This window comes from Salmo trutta, chromosome 15 (genome assembly GCF_901001165.1).
Source record: "Salmo trutta chromosome 15, fSalTru1.1, whole genome shotgun sequence".
NCBI lineage: Eukaryota > Metazoa > Chordata > Actinopteri > Salmoniformes > Salmonidae > Salmo > Salmo trutta.
In genome coordinates, this window is record NC_042971.1 from 30,095,516 (window position 1) to 30,113,426 (window position 17,911).

Below are 17,911 nucleotides of genomic sequence, written 5' to 3' on the forward strand. Positions count from 1 at the left end.
AACTGTGTTGTGTGTACTGTGCCTGCTTTGATAAAAATCATAAGGAATTCCAGGACAGTGAGTTTGTATTTGTGCAAGTGTATGTGTATGTATGTGTGCATGCAAGCTCTAAGCGAAGATGGGTTGGGTTTGAGTGTTGCTTTTACTAAGTGCAGCTCACCTTAACAGTGTGTGTTAGAGATTCTTTTCATGGTCTGACCCTGCTGGTCACAAGATCCCCACAACCTCTCCTCCCCATCCACTAAATCCTCATGGTGTGCAGCTGAAAATGCATATCCTGGTGTGCTGCTGCTAAATGCATATAGGGGAAACACTTCAGCTGACACTCACATGTTCATTAATCTACCTGAGTATGGTGTGGCCCTCCCTCTCCTCCCCCCTCTCCTCCCCCCTCTCGTGCTTCTACATCTGCATTGCTTGCTGTTTGGGGTTTTACGCTGGGTTTCTGTATAGCACTTTGTGACATCGGCTGATGTAAAAAGGGCTTTATAAATATATTTGATTGATTCTCCCCCTCTCCCTCCACCACTTCACAACAGGACAACACTCACTCTGCTCTGGCCTTATGCCTAATTTAGCCTCCGAACCCAGTTTTTTCCTCTTTTAACTTTGTCTTAATTGGGTCACCTCCACTTAATCCTCCTCGCCCCCCTGGGAGATGAGGTAAAGCTGTTTGTTTTAGGATTATTGACCAAAGATAGAAACCCTTGGCCCCTCTGGAGAACCTAAACAGAGACCGTTGTGAGTAGGATTCCCATCCTCATGTAGGCATTTTTAATCTAACTACACTGTCCAATTTACAGTAGCTATTACAGTGAAAGAATACCATGCTATTGTTTGAGGAGAGTGCACAGTTATGAACTTGAAAATGTATCAATAAACCAATTAGGCACATTTGGGCAGACTTGATACAACACTTTGAACATAAATACAATGGCTCATTGGATCAGTCTAAAACTTTGCACATACTCTGGTGCCTTCTAGTGGCCAAAATCGAAATTGCGCCTAAGCTGGAATAATACATTTTGACCTTTCTCTTGCATTTCAAAGATGATGGAACAAAAGAAAACAAAAAACACTTTTTTCTTTGTATTATCTTTTATCAGATCTAATGTGTCATATTCTCCTACATTAATTTCACATTCCCACAAACTTCAAAGTGTTTCCTTTCAAATGGTATCAAGAATATGCATATCCTTGCTTCAGGTTCTGAGCGACAGGCAGTTAGATTTGGGTGTGACATTTTAGGCGAAAATTTAAAAAAAGGGTTCGCTCCTTAATCAAGGTACTTGTATTAAAAATTCTTAATAGAAGATAACTGCATTTCAATACAAGGAATTCAACAAAATTGGCCTACTGTGTGAATATTGAAAAATACAGGTAAAACAGAATTGATATTGAACATGCATGCCTTTTACTAGTCTGTGCCACCTTTTACTTTAAGTCAAAACATGAGGTAATTTCAGGACTAACAGTAACTGACACAGAATCTATGATCAGGCTCCTAAGGTTGGAGATTCTTTAATGAAGTTTTAGGGAACCAAATCATCAAAACAAAAAACAAGAAAGTAGTGCTCACTTAGCAGAGAAAACAGGCCTGGCTTTCTTTGAATGACACATAACCTGCCGTTATTTGTATGGTTGCATTTCTCTCCATATTTCTTGATGCATTGTCCCAGTTCCGAATAGATTCTAATAATAATTCAGATGAAGGAAATAATGAACTTCAAATTAAGCCATCATTGGAATATGGAAGTACATTACTGGCCCCCATCATAGTAGCTTCAGTAGGCCTATGCCCACTCATTAAGCAGCCTGCTTCCTGCTTGATGGAGCAGCCCCTGACCTCTGCTGATGGAAGCACAATGGGATGCTGTTTCTCCTCAGAGACCATTCTTTGCACACTGCTAGGTTCGTCAACAATGGAGCCCTGCTTCTCCTTACAGCTTTAAACCTCCGAATTATTACAGTCCTTTAAGTATGTATTCAGGACTGAACTCAGGTGACCCAAAAAATGAAATTAAAGAAGGCATCTTAAAGGACGCTTTTAAAACAACAGAAGGAAATTCAATGGACCTTTTTAAAGGATCTTTGGTGGAGGAAGATGTTCTCTTCACATCTTCAATGATCTCACTCTTCTACAAAGAGGGGGGAGGGAGCGAGAGAGTTTTTCAAGACGGAATAAAACTTTTCTTCATTTTGGCAGTCATTCTTTTAGTGAGGAAAGGAGCCCTCAGCCCTCCCTAAAATCCATTTGAACAGCTCCCCAGATTACACACTATTCATCATGAATGTAAACATTCATGGCATAGTAATACACAGCTGCTAGTGGTTCTCTGACGTACATCTAGATAAGATATAATGTCATTAACCAGAGCCCCTGGCTGAGATATCGACGTGTCACTTGCTGATGGGGGAACTCAGCATGCTCATTAGAGCATAATGCAATTGAATGTTAATCGTCCCTTCAGTCACCATATGATGTAATGTCATAGACATCCAACAGGGGGCAGTAACAGGGTAATTCATTCTGGATGGTCTAAGTCAGTGGTCACCAACCGGTCATGCCAACTGGCATTCCTAGTCGATCACCAAACATTTCTGTAGAAAAGCCAACGATGAAGGGTTGCGCACCTTTTTTTTGTGTTGCGCTGTTGGCGGTGGGTACACTTCATTCAGAAGCCCTGTGCACCGGGTAGGTTTGTCTGAAAAGACAAACTCCACCTTCCCGGTGAACCGGGAGATCTGTGGCTAAATTGAGTGTGCCTGCTGCACTGGCCAATCGGATAGTTCAAATTACCGTGCCTACCTGCAGCTTCCACAGCTTTCACGACCCCGGCCACAGCAAAGTTTGATACTAGCCTACGTGAGATTTAATAACTTTTAAATCCATGACCAGAGCGAGACTGTCAAAGAATACAGCAAAGAGGTGGTTTTTAGGAGTGAGTTCATGTCGTAAGTTTTATTTAGCACTGTTAACACTGTTTTTATTCAACACTATTACAAAACATAAAACTTGCTTCTCTCTACTTCCACTTGTGCTACAGCTGCAATGAATGAGTAGCCAAGTGTATCGATAGCCCTGCGTTTTTATTATAATTAGCAGCTCGCATTGTCATGTCTATTTTAATATCGATATTTCATTTTCTCTGGTCATAGGAACAACATGAATTTGTGCCTGAGACAGATGTGGTGCGATTAGAGTTTTGCCATCAGGTGGAAGACAGTGTCCCCTCTTTCTGGTCAGTCTCACCGGAGGAAAGGAAGGAGAGAGTAGGCAGGGACGGTGAGAGGCGGACCTTCTGCTGCTCTCTCCCTCCCTCTGCTGAGACTAATGCCGTGTTCAAGACAACTGGAAATTCGGAAATCTCTGAGTTCAGTGCGTTCAAGACAACTGTGAAAAAAAAAAAAAGATCCGAATGGGGAAAACTGTTTTGAACGGTCATCCAGCTCAGAAACTTTGGCATCTTTCTAGAGCTCCGACTTTCCGACCTGAAGTTCACTGATGTCATGATTTGACCTCGTTTTTTCCGAGTTCCCAGTTGTCTTGAAAGCACCATGACCATCAGATGCAGGTAGCATCAGTCCAGTAAAATAAAAGAGCTAATTATTTGCTCCTACTGCACAAACCTCACAAACCTACAGCATTTTTGTTTTTTGTTTAATGTTACATTTTTTTATTCATGTTTAAATAAAACATCTGAATGGTAGAGCTCGGCTTGCTTTTTTACAGCACAAGTAATCTTGACTCAGAAAAGGTTTGTGACCACTGGTCAAATTGATAAACATGCTTAACCCTTAATGATGGCGCCAACATATTTTTTTGTGTGTTATTGCTTACATTATTTGCTCAGAACGGAAATAACTTTTGGATATCAGAGCATTGGTAACTCACCAGCATTACGACCAGGAATACGACTTTCCCGAATTGGATCCTTTGTTCGTACCCCCCAGGGCAATTGAACTTATCCCAGAGGCTGCTCCAAGACGCCACCGGCGGAGAAGAGGTATTCGGAGTGGATTTCTAGTTTGACTCAGGAGGTGTGCACACCATCTACCGCTTGTGATTATATTACTCGCTAATGTTCAGTGTCTGGACAATAAAGTAGACAAGCTCAGGGCGAGGATCTCCTTCTAGAGCGACATCAGGGACTGTAACATACTCTGTTTCACGGAATCATGGCTCTCTCTGGATATACTGTCCCCATCCATACAGCCAGCTGGGTTCTCAGTACATCGCGCAGACAGCAATAAAGAACTCTCCGGGAAGAAGAAAGGCGGTGGTGTATGTTCAATGATTAACTACTCATGATGTGACTGTGAGAACATACAGAAACTCAAGTCCTTTTGTTCCCCCGACCCAGAATACCTCACAATCAAATGCCAACCGTATTACCTCCCAAGTCACAGCCATGTATATTCCCCTTCAAGCCGATACCAGGCCCTCAAGGAACTACACTGGACTTTATGCAAACTGGAAACCACATGGCATTGTTTAAAGAAGAGGTCGACCAATTAATCAGCATGGCCAATTAATTATGGCCGATTTCAAGTTTTCATAACAATCAGTGATCAGCATTTTTGGATGCCGATTATGGCCGATTACACTGCACTCCACGAGGAGACTGCGTGACAGGCTGACCACCTGTTACGCTAGTGCAGCAAGGAGCCAAGGTAAGTTGCTAGCTAGCATTAAACTTATCTTATAAAAAACAATCAATCTTAACATAATCACTAGTTAACTACACATGGTTGATGATATTACTAGTTTATCTAGCTTGTCCTGCGTTGCATATAATCAATGCAGTGCCTGTTAATTTATCATCGAATCACAGCCTACTTCGCCAAACGATTGAGGATTTAACAAGCGCATTCGCGAAAAAAGCACTGTCGTTGCACCAATGTATCTAACCATAAACATCAATGCCTTTCTTAAAATCAATACACAAGTATATTTTTTTTAACCTGCATATTTAGCTAATATTGTCTGCTAACATGAATTTATTTTAACTAGGGAAATTGTGTCACTTCTCTTGCGTTCTGTGCAAGCAGAGTCAGGGTATATGCAGCAGTTTGGGCCGCCTGGCTCGTTGCGAACTGTGTGAAGACCATTTCTTTCTAACAAAGACCGTAATTAATTTGCCAGAATTGTACATAATTATGACATAACATTGAAGGTTGTGCAATGTAACATCAATATTTAGACTTAGGGATGCCACCTGTTAGATAAAATACGGAACGGTTCCGTATTTTACTGAAAGAATAAACGTTTTGTTTTCAAAATAATAGTTTCCGGATTTGACCATATTAATGACCTAAGGCTCGTATTTCTGTGTGTTTATTATATTATAATTAAGTCTATGATTTGATATTTGATAGAGCAGTCTGACTGAGCAGTGGTAGGCAGCAGCAGGCTCGTAAGCATTCATTCAAACAGCACTTTCCTGCGTTTGCCAGCAGCTCTTCGCTGTGCTTCAAGCATTTTGTTGTTTATGACTACAAACATATCAACTCCCGAGATTAGGCTGGCAATACTATAGTGCCTATAGGAACATCCAATAGTCAAAGGTATATGAAATACAAATGGTATAGATAGAAATAGTCCTATAATTCCTATAATAACTACAACCTAAAACTTCTTAAATGGGAATATTGAAGAGTCCCGTGTGGCTCAGTTGGTAGAGCATGGTGTTTGCAACGCCAGGGTTGTGGGTTTGATTTCCACGGGGGACCAGTACGGGAAAAACAAAATGTATGAAATGTATGCATTCACTACTGTAAGTCGCTCTGGATAAGAGCGTCTGCTAAATGACTAAAATGTAAATGTAATGAAGACTCATGTTAAAAGGAACCACCAGCTTTCATATGTTCTGAGCAAGGAACTTAAACATTAGCTTTTTTACGTGTATCGGCTTTTTTTGGTCCTCCAATAATCGGTATCTCTATCGGTGTTGAAAAATCATAATCGGTCGACCTCTAGTTTAAAGTGACTAGTGATCCATTTATTAAAGTGTCCAGTGATTGGGTCTCAATACAGTATATACAGAAGGCACAACAGTGCCTCTTCAACCTCAGGAGGCTGAAGAAATTTGGCCTTGTCACCCAAAACCCTGACAAACCTTTACAGATGCACAATCGAGAGCATCCTGTCGGGCTGTATCACAGCCTGTTACGGCAACTGCACAGCCCTCAACCACAAGGCTCTCCAGAGGGTGGTGCGGTCTGCACAACGCATCACTAGGGGCAAACTACCTGCCCTCCATGACACCTACAGCACCCGATGTCACAGAAAGGCCAAAAAGATCAACAAGGACATCAACCACCCAAGCCACGGACTGTTCATCCCACTATCATCTAGAAGGCGAGGTTAGTACAGGTGCGTCAAAGCTGGGACTGAGAGACTGAAAAACAGCTTCTATCTCAAGGCCATCAGACTGTTAAATAGCCATCACTATCCGGCTACCACTTGGTTACTCAATCCTGCACCTTAGAGGCTGCTGCCCAATATACATAGACATGGAATCACTGGAAACTTTAATAATGGAACACTAGTCACTTTAGTAATGTTTACATACTGCTTTACTCATTTCATATGTAAATACTGTATTCTATTTTACTCTATTTTAGTCAATGCCACTCCGACATTCCTCATCCTAATATTTATATATTTCTTAATTCCATTATTTTACGGTACTACTGCACTGTTAGAGCTAGGAACACAAGAATTTCTCTACACCCGCAATAACATCTGCTAAATATGTGTACATGACCAATAAAATTTGATTTGATTTGATCCTGAAGCAAACTCTCAGGCTCTCAGCAATGCTTCAGATTCATTATTATATCCAAGCTGTGCTTTCTTACAGAGGAAAAGCATAATCTATAAAATGAAGTCTTCTTTTTTGAGGCCAAGAGTGAAAGAACAGAAGTTTAGCTGAACAATCTTCTAGCTCCAGCAGTCAGACACTTCTCAATACCATGAGAACATACAATGCCAATAGGCTCATAACTTTCTTGACTTTACCTATCTTTTTTTCATGTCTTTTCCGTTACAGAAATGGGCAGCTGTAGAAATTTGGTGGATTTGCCGTGTGCTGTACAGAGGCAGCTGGGATGTGTGCTGCTGTGGGCCTCGCCCACACAGCACTACTGCTTTAGCCTGAGTGACAGTTAGCCACGGCAGGCAAATATTCAAATGTACTGACTCTTTGTGTTCATTAGAGAGAAGGTGCTGTCTTAGCCCAGAGGCTTAAAACAGGGCCTTGAAATAGTACTGATACTGATGGAAATACTGACAAAAATGTACACCAAAAATGGTATTGGTCGCAAATATGCTCTTGAATATATAGGCCAATTTGATATCGAGTAGATAAGAGAATGAATGTCTCAAAGCTTCAAGTCTAACAACTCTTTTGTTGGTGCACTCTGCACTAATCTACTTGCAGCACATCTCAGCAGACTTTTTTGGCCAAGCATCGCAGTTTACATTGCCAATTAATTTTTGCTTGGCACTGGGACTTTACCAAACCATTAATTGAAATTTCCGGATCTTTTATTCTGATTGACCTCAGATGTCTACAGCCCTGACAGCTGTATTCAGGAGCTGAGATGACCATGACACCTCTCATTCTGGAGGCTCATTGATCAAGGCCAAGGAGCCATGGAGTTAGGCCCTGAGCCTTGCTGTGATAAGCCCCCTGAGCAATGATGAGGTGAGACAGGAGTACGGAGACTGAGGGAAGCCCCAAATCGGTCCCCCCCCTGCACCATTTGAAGTTGCCCGCTGAAGTGTGGACCAAAACAATGAGTAGGAGCTTCTAAGGGCCCCATGTTGCTCTACCTGGGCTTTGATTATAGGATGGGGGTGATCCTAATCCCAAATGCATCTAGACCTGTAGACAGGTGTCTCGAGGCTGTGCTGATCTGAAGACAAGATAGTCTTGGTTTGTTTGGTTTTACCTTCTCTATTGGACCTCTTGCACTTTAGAAGCATGATACTTCCGTCGTAAGCCCACCCACAAATGATTGTGGTTACATACCCATAGCTTTAGATTTTGGTTGGACGTCTTTACCACACTGTAAAAAAATAAACCAGGCACAGACAGTATATCAAAGAGGCATCAGCAGTCAGGGCACCCCGGCCTGAGCTGAGGGCTTAGCCATGCATACAGTATCTCCAGAATGTGGATTATTGATTTTAGTGTGGGATTTCAGCTGCTCTTTATGAAGTGGTTAGATTTATCCCTGCCCTCTTGGAGGGAATTTCCTCAGCATTGACTTATCGTATTCGTGCCAGAAAACCGACAAAAAACTGCTTGAGATTTAACTGTTTTATTCAGGGCACCTCTTTCATGAGAATGGAATTTTAAAAATGTATTTTAACCTTTATTTAACTAGGCAAGTCAGTTAAGAACAAATTCTTATTTACAATGACGGACTAAACCCGGACAACGCTGGGCCAATTGTGTGCCGCCCTATGGGACTCCCAATCATGGCCAGATGTTACACCAGAAGTTTTAGCCTTGGAGTATCTAGCGCCTTCTGTAAAATACTGGTTGTTTATCAAAGTCAAATGGGGAGATCAACTATGGTAATAAGGGCGTGAGAGTTAATTACAATCATCCAAGTGCATCCAGGGGGTGAAGAATTTATCATTGGCAGATACCAGGGCAGTCACTTTCAGGGCAAATCTAGCACTATGTAGAAAAACCACATCATGCATACTGCTCTTGCGAAAACATTTATTTTCCTGTTCATTTCAGGAAAAAAGCAGTAGGGTGCAAGTGCTTAGTACTTTTACACCTTGTTGGCGGTAGGAAAGGAAGTTTGTATGCCAAAAGCTTTGCGTCCAGCTGTTTGCAAACATGTCTTTGTATAGTTGACAAATGTCTTAGTAGGTTACACTGTGACTGTTCTTTGCTTGTGGTTTTCTCAGGGCAGAGCCTTGATGAAGCCCACAGCTGTGTTAATCACATTGGTATTAACGGTCTATTAGCATTTTAAATGTGTATAACAGTACATTATATTGATGATAGGCATTAGTCTGGGTCGCCTCATTTTTATGCCATTATAGCCATTAAAGCTAGTGCCTGAGCTCTCTTTGGGCAATATTAGCCATCTCGTCTGTACAGTATGTCCCCTCATATTGGAGTGCCCATCTGTGGGACACATGGCACTCTCTTGGGCAACTCTCTTGGGCCAGGATCTCGGCCCTGGCAGAGATCCCAATGATTCCAAAGGGACTCAGAGATCTTGCTGAAAAGCCCCCCATTGTTCTTCCTTTGCCCCAAGTCTCTCAAACACAGTTCAACAACCAGCAGCTGCACACACCTGGCACCCAATTCACAGACAATGCAGATTTTGGAGGGGGAATGGGCAGGGGAGGGGGGTACTACGCTGCTCAGGTTACACAGAAAACATACACCACAGTGGACCTCCCCCTCCAATCCTCCACCCCCTATCCTCCGCAGTCAAAAACATGTCCTCCCACACATCTCTCATGCCTAACCCCCCTCCCCTTGTTCCCACTCTCTACCCCCCTTGTCTTTGTTTGGCTGGTATCCCTGGTGGATTGAGCCTGAGGCTGCCAGGCCTCTGTGTTTCTGTTGCTGTAGTAAACAGTATTGATTAACATAGAAATACCAAAAGCAGAATAACAGCACCAGTGGTTTTTAGATAAAGGGACATACAGGGTGGAGGTGTGGGGCAATGTGCAGTCATGTCAAAGAGAAATTCATTGTTGATATGAATTGTAATTTAAATTCCTTTCATTTATTGATTGTATTCAAGGACATTTGTTTTGTACATGGCACTTTGTGGTCGTCTTGGCCTGGGATTATTGCTCCCTTCCTTTGTACTGTGAATGGGCAGCAGAGAGAAGGCTGATATCATGTCCTGATCGATTGATCAGAAGTTAAGAGCGTAGTCTGTGTGACAGACATAGGCAGTCTAGAGTAACTTGGTATCGTGCACCTTTCCAAACAGTTTGGATAGATAAAAAAATGTCTAATAATTGTCTTACAGTCGGTTTAAAACTCCCCTATTTATACAAAAAATGTTTTTGCTAAAACGTCACTGGTGACTGAAGATAGAAGGTATATAGGTAATAGGTTAAGAGAGGGCTTGTTTTCAGAACAGTCCCAGCAGTTCCTTTGTTTTGTCCACAACTGACTTCCCTCAGCTTCTGTTATGTTAAACCATTTTTTTTAATATATATATATATTTTTTAAATATAACCTTTATGTAACTAGGCAAGTCAGTTAAGAACAAATTCTTATTTATAATGACGGCCTACACCGGCCAAACCCGGACGACGCTGGGCCAATTGTGCGCCGCCCTGTGGGACTCCCAATCACGGCCGGTTGTGATACAGCCTGGATATTGACAAATATTACAAAATAATAATCAAATATTCATAGAACATTGGAGTCACACGTTTAAGGTTTTATGTAAGCATTGTCTCCCCAGAGTACATTTAATGTAAGTACTGGGGGCATGCAGTAATACTGCCCAGTTTGATAGGAAAAAAACTACTCACAGTCACACGGGCTTAAAGCTTTAAGTATGCTGTGAGGGTGCTGGAATGTGAGCTTGACTTAGCTTCACCTATTGTCCTTAATGCTCAAGGGACACACTTGAGGGTTTGTGAAATTCGACCAAGGCAATGTGTCATAAGATAGAGGTTCTACTTTCATCTTTGGTCTGGACTCTATTGTAATAGATATGATAATGCTTCGTCATAGAACAATGCAACTCCCAACCTTCTTCTCTGAATGCTCTCTCTGAACATACCCTTAAACCATATCATTGTCTTGAGGAATGAGTCTTTGCTAACTCCTTTTGTTCTTGGGGTTATGTCAAGATACCAGTTTAACAAATGACTTACTTTCAATTTGGAATATGCTATCAGATTCGCAGAAAGTCTCCAAGACACATTTTTGAGGAGCATTTGTTTTTTGTGTCATTTTACCAGAAGTTGCTTGGCTCAAATTGCAACAATAAAAAAATCCCCCCGAAAGAAAGAGCTTTTGTGTGCAAATTAGCTGCTTTTTTGCACAATGGGCTCATTGCAGGTTTGAACTTCATGAATATTCTTTATCTGAATATAGCCCCGGCAGTGGTTTTCCTCAGTCCTGCTCTCCGTTTTGGTTTCCTAATGTTTTTCAAATAAACATTAGGAAACCAGCGGAACTCAAAGAGCTGGCCCAGTTTTTGCATGGTTTTTGATATTGCCAGCCAAACCAAACTTAGAACTCTATTCAGCAAGGGTATTTTGAGTTGTCAATAAACCCCAGTGGAAAGAAGCTATGACACTAACCATGCTACCTTGCTTCTTAGACTCTAGCTGGCTCCATCTTAAACCCTTGGCAGATTGACTCTTGGTACAGGGCCTAAGCAGAGACAGGTGAATACGAGAAGCCAATTGGTGAAACACATGATGCTTTTTCTGGCGCCATGCCAAATTCCTGCCACCAGCAGCTCTCATCCCAAACTTTTACATGTGCCTCACCTAATTAAAATGATTCCCGGATGAGTATGTAATGGCAGCTTTGGCAAAATGACAGATAGGCATAAAGGCTGTGCATATGTACATAAATATTCATGTTTACATTGGCTCTTTGAGGAAAAGTGGCTGTTTCTGTATTTGTCCTCCTTCACTTTCCAACTGTCCTTACCATTGACAAAAGTATTTGTGTTATGGTGTTTAGTGGGTGGCCCCTTAGGATTAATGGTGTGAAGATACGTACCTTCATTGGAATGTGACTGCAGGACACTTAGCATCTGATATAGCTTAGTGACAGAATGTTTGGGGATAGGGTGTCAATTTATGAGTTTCTTTGGTGTCAGAGATGGAATTGGTCTGTTACAGGAAATGCTGCTTATAGTACATTCATTTTGGTCATCTGTAGAATGGGTTGTCTCAAAGTGACCACTTTGTGTCAGCATAGTGAATCGATTTTCCAAAGGAAAGAAAAACATTTGACATCCACCATGATCAGATGCAAATGGTCAAAAGTGTTCCATAGTTCAATGTCTGCAGTAGCTTTGCTTGTTCAACATAACTTGTTTCCTTCTAGGCCATGATATTTGCTATTAAGAAAGCACCTTCAGAGTAACTCGCACCATCAGAATAACTCTGGTTTATGGAATAGTGCAAAACAAATCCTTAAACACTGGAAAGAGCTTTTGTAGAGGAACCACCCACCCTGATTCAAGGGTAATTGCATCATGGATTGCACTTGCATGCCATGCAACAATGAGCAGGAAGTAAAAACAGTCACACCGTGGTGGTTAAGTGTTAAGGTTGCCCTATGGCTACTTGTCTAGCACACATGCCATGGCAGAGGGCAATGAGCATTGCGATGACAAAGGGCAAAATTAGGCTAAACAACTTTGTTTTCTGTTTTCCTATACCCTCAGGAGGCTCATAGGGTAATTATTCAAGGACTGGCTGGGTGGACGTTCTATGAGTTTCAGGGCATTTATTCATCCACCGTGTCATTGGCCCAGACACCCATGGGACAGACCTCTTTGTTTAAGTGTGTCTCAAGGGGATCATGAGAGAGAGGACAGAGGTGGGGGGGGGGGGGGGACAGGGTGTTGATGATCAAATAATGGAAGTAATCCAGAATATTACTGCACTCAGCAATTAGTTTGCATTATCTATAGAAGTCTGTCCCCTAAAATCTGTGTGAGTATGTGTTTTCCATTTAGCATTTAGTGATATTTAGCAAGACGCGTTGATGAATGTGAGACAATGAACCCTCTTATCCATTCAGTACAGTGGATTTTCCAAGAAGAACCGGAATTGTATATCTTATAATAAAAATATGCATTAATTCATCCCACTCATCCTTGTGAAGTCGTTTAAAAAAGACGAGCAGAAATACCATGATATTTGGAGTGAAACAGACGCATAATGACAAAAAGGAAGGAAAGGAAAGAACGTAATAGGATGAGGAAAATAACTTCCTCTTTTCAGAATTTTGCCTCGCACACGGTCTCTCAGATGCAAATGATTCATTGAAAATCACTACACAGTTTCAGTAGCTAACTGCTTTCGGCAGCCAACCCTGGTTAGTCAGTTCAGAGCTCGTCCACAACCCTTCACTGATAATGTATCCCAGTGTATTTCCAATTCCATTATGGAGTCCATGTCACTAAATGTTAGCTTTTAGAGAAGACTTTATGTAGCCACATTAGTAACCACTTTAGTTTATGACAGGCTCTGTAATGTGTCATTTAGTGTTGCGGAATTTATGCAGAGACAACTGTTCAGGGGTGCTTCAGAGTGTCAATTCACAAAACTACTACAAAACTCAGCCAGTTTGGAGAAAACTTGAGGGGACATTTGCTCTCCAAGTGTGTCTGTTTTTCTCAAGAGTTCCGTTTAAGTTTAAAGTCGTTTGAAGGGTCCAGGAAATGTGATAATAAACTGAGGCAGTCTGTGTTACCAGATTAGACCTAGACACAGAGGAGCAGCCTGGCAGTGACACATGGGTTTTGTTAAGCAGATGGAATATAAAATATACTTCAGCACAAAGTTGCTTATTTGATCTGAGGCACTTTCGTATGGTACTTTTTGAAGACCAGTAATGTGAAAGTGGTAATGTGACCTAAGGCTCAGCTCAGGTTTAAACCCTGAAATGTATCCTGCAGGAGATCTATACACCTGACATTTGTCATAGAAACTCTGCTTATGTCCTAAATGAATCATGGTACATTCAATTGCATATTTTAGAATGCAGAGACCAATAATATGTTGTCATCAAACACCTTGTACCCATTTGTCTTTAGCAATGCAAGCACTCCCTGCTTGGAAATACAATGCTTATAAGTTACAATCAGAACTGACAACTTCAATCAGTTTGTTTTGTTTCATGTCATAGCTGTTTGGTGTATTTGACCTCTGTATTTTTTTATTTGGAATGAAAATAGAACACATGCTGCTTTAACAGCATACAGTAAGTAAAACATCTGTTTGCTCTTTTTTGGAATTAGAGGAGAGAGCAGCTCCTTGTATCTTATCTTGAGTTTCCTCCCAGCTGTCTCCCAGATTTCATATCTGACTCGTCCTTCCTGACAACAGGACTTGAAGGGAGGTCTTGTTTTTCTGTGGCGGGTCAGGGCACACTGAGGGACTGTGGCACTTAATTACACACTAAAGCCCGCCTTGTCAAACTCATAAACAGCGAGTAAAATGGTCGCAATATAGAGCCCTGATACAGTTGAAGTCGCAAGTTTACATACACCATAGCCAAATACATTTAATCCTAGTAAAAATTCCCTTTCTTAGGTCAGTTAGGATCACCACTTTATTTTAAGAATGTGAAATGTCAGAATAATAGTAGAGAGAATGATTTATTTCAGCTTTCATTTCTTTCATCACATTCTAAGTGGGTCAGAAGTTTACATACACTCAATTAGTATTTGGTAGCATTGCCTTTAAATTGTTTAACTTGGGTCAAACGTTTTGGGTAGCCTTCCACAAGCTTCCCACAATAAGTTGGGTGAATTTTGGCCCATTCCTCCTGACAGAGCTGGTGTAACTGAGTCAGGTTTGTATACCTCTTTGCTCGCACACACTTTTTCAGTTCTGCTCACAAATTTTCTATAGGATTGGGGTCAGGGCTTTGTGATGACCACTCCAATACCTTGACTTTGTTATCCTTAAGCCATTTTGCCACAACTTTGGAAGTATGCTTGGGGTCATTGTCCATTTGGAAGACCCATTTGCAACCAAGCTTTTACTTCCTGACGGATGTCTTGAGATGTTGCTTCAATATATACACATAATTTTCAGTCTTCATGACGCCATCTATTTTGTGAAGTGCACCAGTCCCTCCTGCAGTAAAGCACCCCCACAACATGATGCTGCCACCCCCGTGCTTCACAGTTGGGATGGTGTTCTTCGGCTTGCAAGCCTCCCCCTTTTTCCTCCAAACATAACGATGGTCATTATGGCCAAACAGGTCTATTTGTGTTTCATCAGACCAGAGGACATTTCTCCAAAAGTACAATCTTTGTCCCCATGTGCAGTTGCAAACTGTAGACTGGCTTTTTTATGGCGGTTTTGGAGCAGTGGCTTCTTCCTTGCTGAGCGGCTTTTCAGGTTTTGTCGATATAGGACTCGTTTTACTGTGGATATATATACTTTTGTACCTGTTTCCTCCAGCATCTTCACAAGGTCCTTTGCTGTTGTTCTGGGATTGATTTGCACTTGTAGCACCAAAGTACGTTCATCTCTAGGAGACAGAACGCGTCTCCTTCCTGAGCAGTATGACGGCTGCATGGTCCCATGGTGTTTATACTTGCATACTATTGTTTGTACAGATGAACGGGGTACCTTCAGGCATTTGGAAATTGCTCCCAAGGATGAACCAGATTTCTTTTGATTTTCCCATGATGTCAAGCAAAGAGGCACTGAGTTTGAAGGTAGGCCTTGAAATACATCCACAGGTACACCTCCAATTGACTCAAATGATGTTCAGAAGCTTCGAAAGCCATGACATCATTTTCTGGAATTTCCCAAGCTGTTTAAAGTCACAGTCAACTTAGTGTATGTAAACTTCTGACCCACTGGAATTGTGATACAGTGAATTATAAGGGAAATAATCTGTCTGTAAACAATTGTTGGAAAAATTACTTGTGTCATGCACAAAGTAGATGTCCTCACCGACTTGCCGAAAGTATAGTTTCTTCACAATAAATTTGTGGAGTGGTTGAAAAACGAGTTTTAGTGACTCCAACCTAAGTGTATGTAAACTACTGACTTCAACTGTACATGTAGCCTACATTCAATAAGAAGTTGGCATGTCTACTTATCACTGTGTGATTACCCACTGGGCAAAAACTGGTTGAATCAACTTAGTTTCCACGTCATTTAAACAAAGAAATTACATTTGATAACGTTGAATCAACATGGAAAACTGTTTGGATTTGCAAATAGTCGTCAACTTAAGGGAATTTTGTATATTTCCACCCAACTTTTAAACTAAAACCAATGGCATTGTGAAATGTTTTGTTGATTTCATTTTGAATTCACATTAGGTAGTTATTTAATAAGACCTCACTGAAATGAAAATGGATGGGCCTCCCTTCACCAAAATGTATTTGGCGGCAGCGTTGCCTAGTGGTTAGCGCATTGGACTAGTAATTGAAAGGTTGCAAGTTCAAATCCCCGAGCTGAAAAGGTACAAATCTGTTGTTCTGCCCCCGTTTCTACCCACTGTTCCTAGGCCGTCATTGAAAATAAGAATTTGTTCTTAACTGACTTGCCTAGTTAAATAAAGGTAAAAAAATCAAAATGTTTTTTGACTTAAACCCTCCCTGACAATCTTGATATGTTTGTCAAAAGAGAGATCAGGGTCCAGAGTAACGCCAAGGTCCTTCACAGTTTTATTTGAGACGACTGTACAACCATCAAGATTAATTGTCAGAAGATCTCTTTGTTTCTTGGGACCTAGAACAAGCATCTCTGTTTTGTCCGAGTTTAAAAGTAGAACGTTTGCAGCCATACTTTTCCTTATGTCTGAAACACAGGCTTCCAGCGAGTGCAATTTTGGGGCTTCACCATGTTTCATTGAAATGTACAGCTGTGTGTCATCCGCATAGCAGTGAACATTAACATTATGTTTTCGAATGACATCCCCAAGAGGTAAAATATATAGTGAAAACAATAGTGGTCCTTAAACGGAACCTTGAGGAACACCGAAATTTACAGTTGATTTGTGAGAGGACAAACCATCCACAGAGACAAACTGATATCTTTCTGACAGATAAGATCTAAACCAGGCCAGAACTTGTCCGTGTAGACCAATTTGGGTTTCCAATCTCTCCAAAAGAATGTGGTGATCGATGGTATCAAAAGCAGCACTAAGGTCTAGGAGCACGAGGACAGATGCAAAGCCTCGGTCTGACGCCATTAAAAGGTAATTTACCACCTTCACAAGTGCAGTCTCAGTGCTATGATGGGGTCTAAAACCAGACTGAAGCATTTCGTATACATTCTTTGTCTTCAGGAAGGAAGTGAGTTCCTGCGCAACAGCTTTTTCAAAAAATGTTGAGAGGAATGGGAGATTCGATATAGGCCGATAGTTTTTTTATATTTTCTGGGTCAAGGTTTGGCTTTTTCAAGAGAGGCTTTATTACTGCCACTTTTAGTGAGTGTGGTACACATCCGGGGGATAGAGAGCCATTTATTATGTTCAACATAGGAGGGCCAAGCACAGGAAGCAGCTCTTTCAGTAGTTTAGTTGGAATAGGGTCCAGTATGCAGCTTGAGGGTTTAGATGCCATGATTATTTTCATCATTGTGTCAAGAGATATAGTACTAAAACACTTAAGTGTCTCCCTGAACACTCAGGACAACTGAGCTTTGGAGGAATACGCAGATTTAAAGGGGAGTCCATAATTTGCTATCTAATGATCATGATCTTTTCCTCAAAGAAGTTCATGAATTTATTACTGCTGAATTGAAAGCCATCCTCTCTTGGGGAATGCTGCTTTTTAGTTATATTTGCGACAGTGTCAAAAAGAAATTTCGGATTGTTCTTATTTTCCTCAATTAGGTTGGAAAAATAGGATGATCGAGCAGCAGTGAGGGCTCTTCGATACTGCACGGTACTGTCTTTCCAAGCTAGTCGGAAGACTTCCAGTTTGGTGTGGCGTCATTTCCGTTCCAATTTTCTGGAAGCTTGCTTTAGAGCTCGGGTATTTTCTGTATACCAGGGAGCTAGTTTCTAATGACAAATGTTTTTAGTTTTTAGGGGTGGATTATGGATTATTATTATTAAGAAAAATATTAAGATCCACAACATTTATTCCATGGGACAAAACTAGATCCAGAGTATGACTGTGGCAGTGAGTAGGTCCGGAGACATGTTGGACAAAACCCACTGAGTCGATGATG

At 41.3% G+C, this 17,911-nt stretch overlaps 1 protein-coding gene across 2 annotated transcripts in view; it reads left to right on the top strand.

Annotated features, from left to right (window-relative positions):
• The window catches only part of mcama (melanoma cell adhesion molecule a), a 65,043-nt gene that overhangs the window by 1,108 nt on the left and 46,024 nt on the right, over window positions 1-17,911 (top strand). The gene's annotated exons all lie outside the window — the stretch shown is intronic.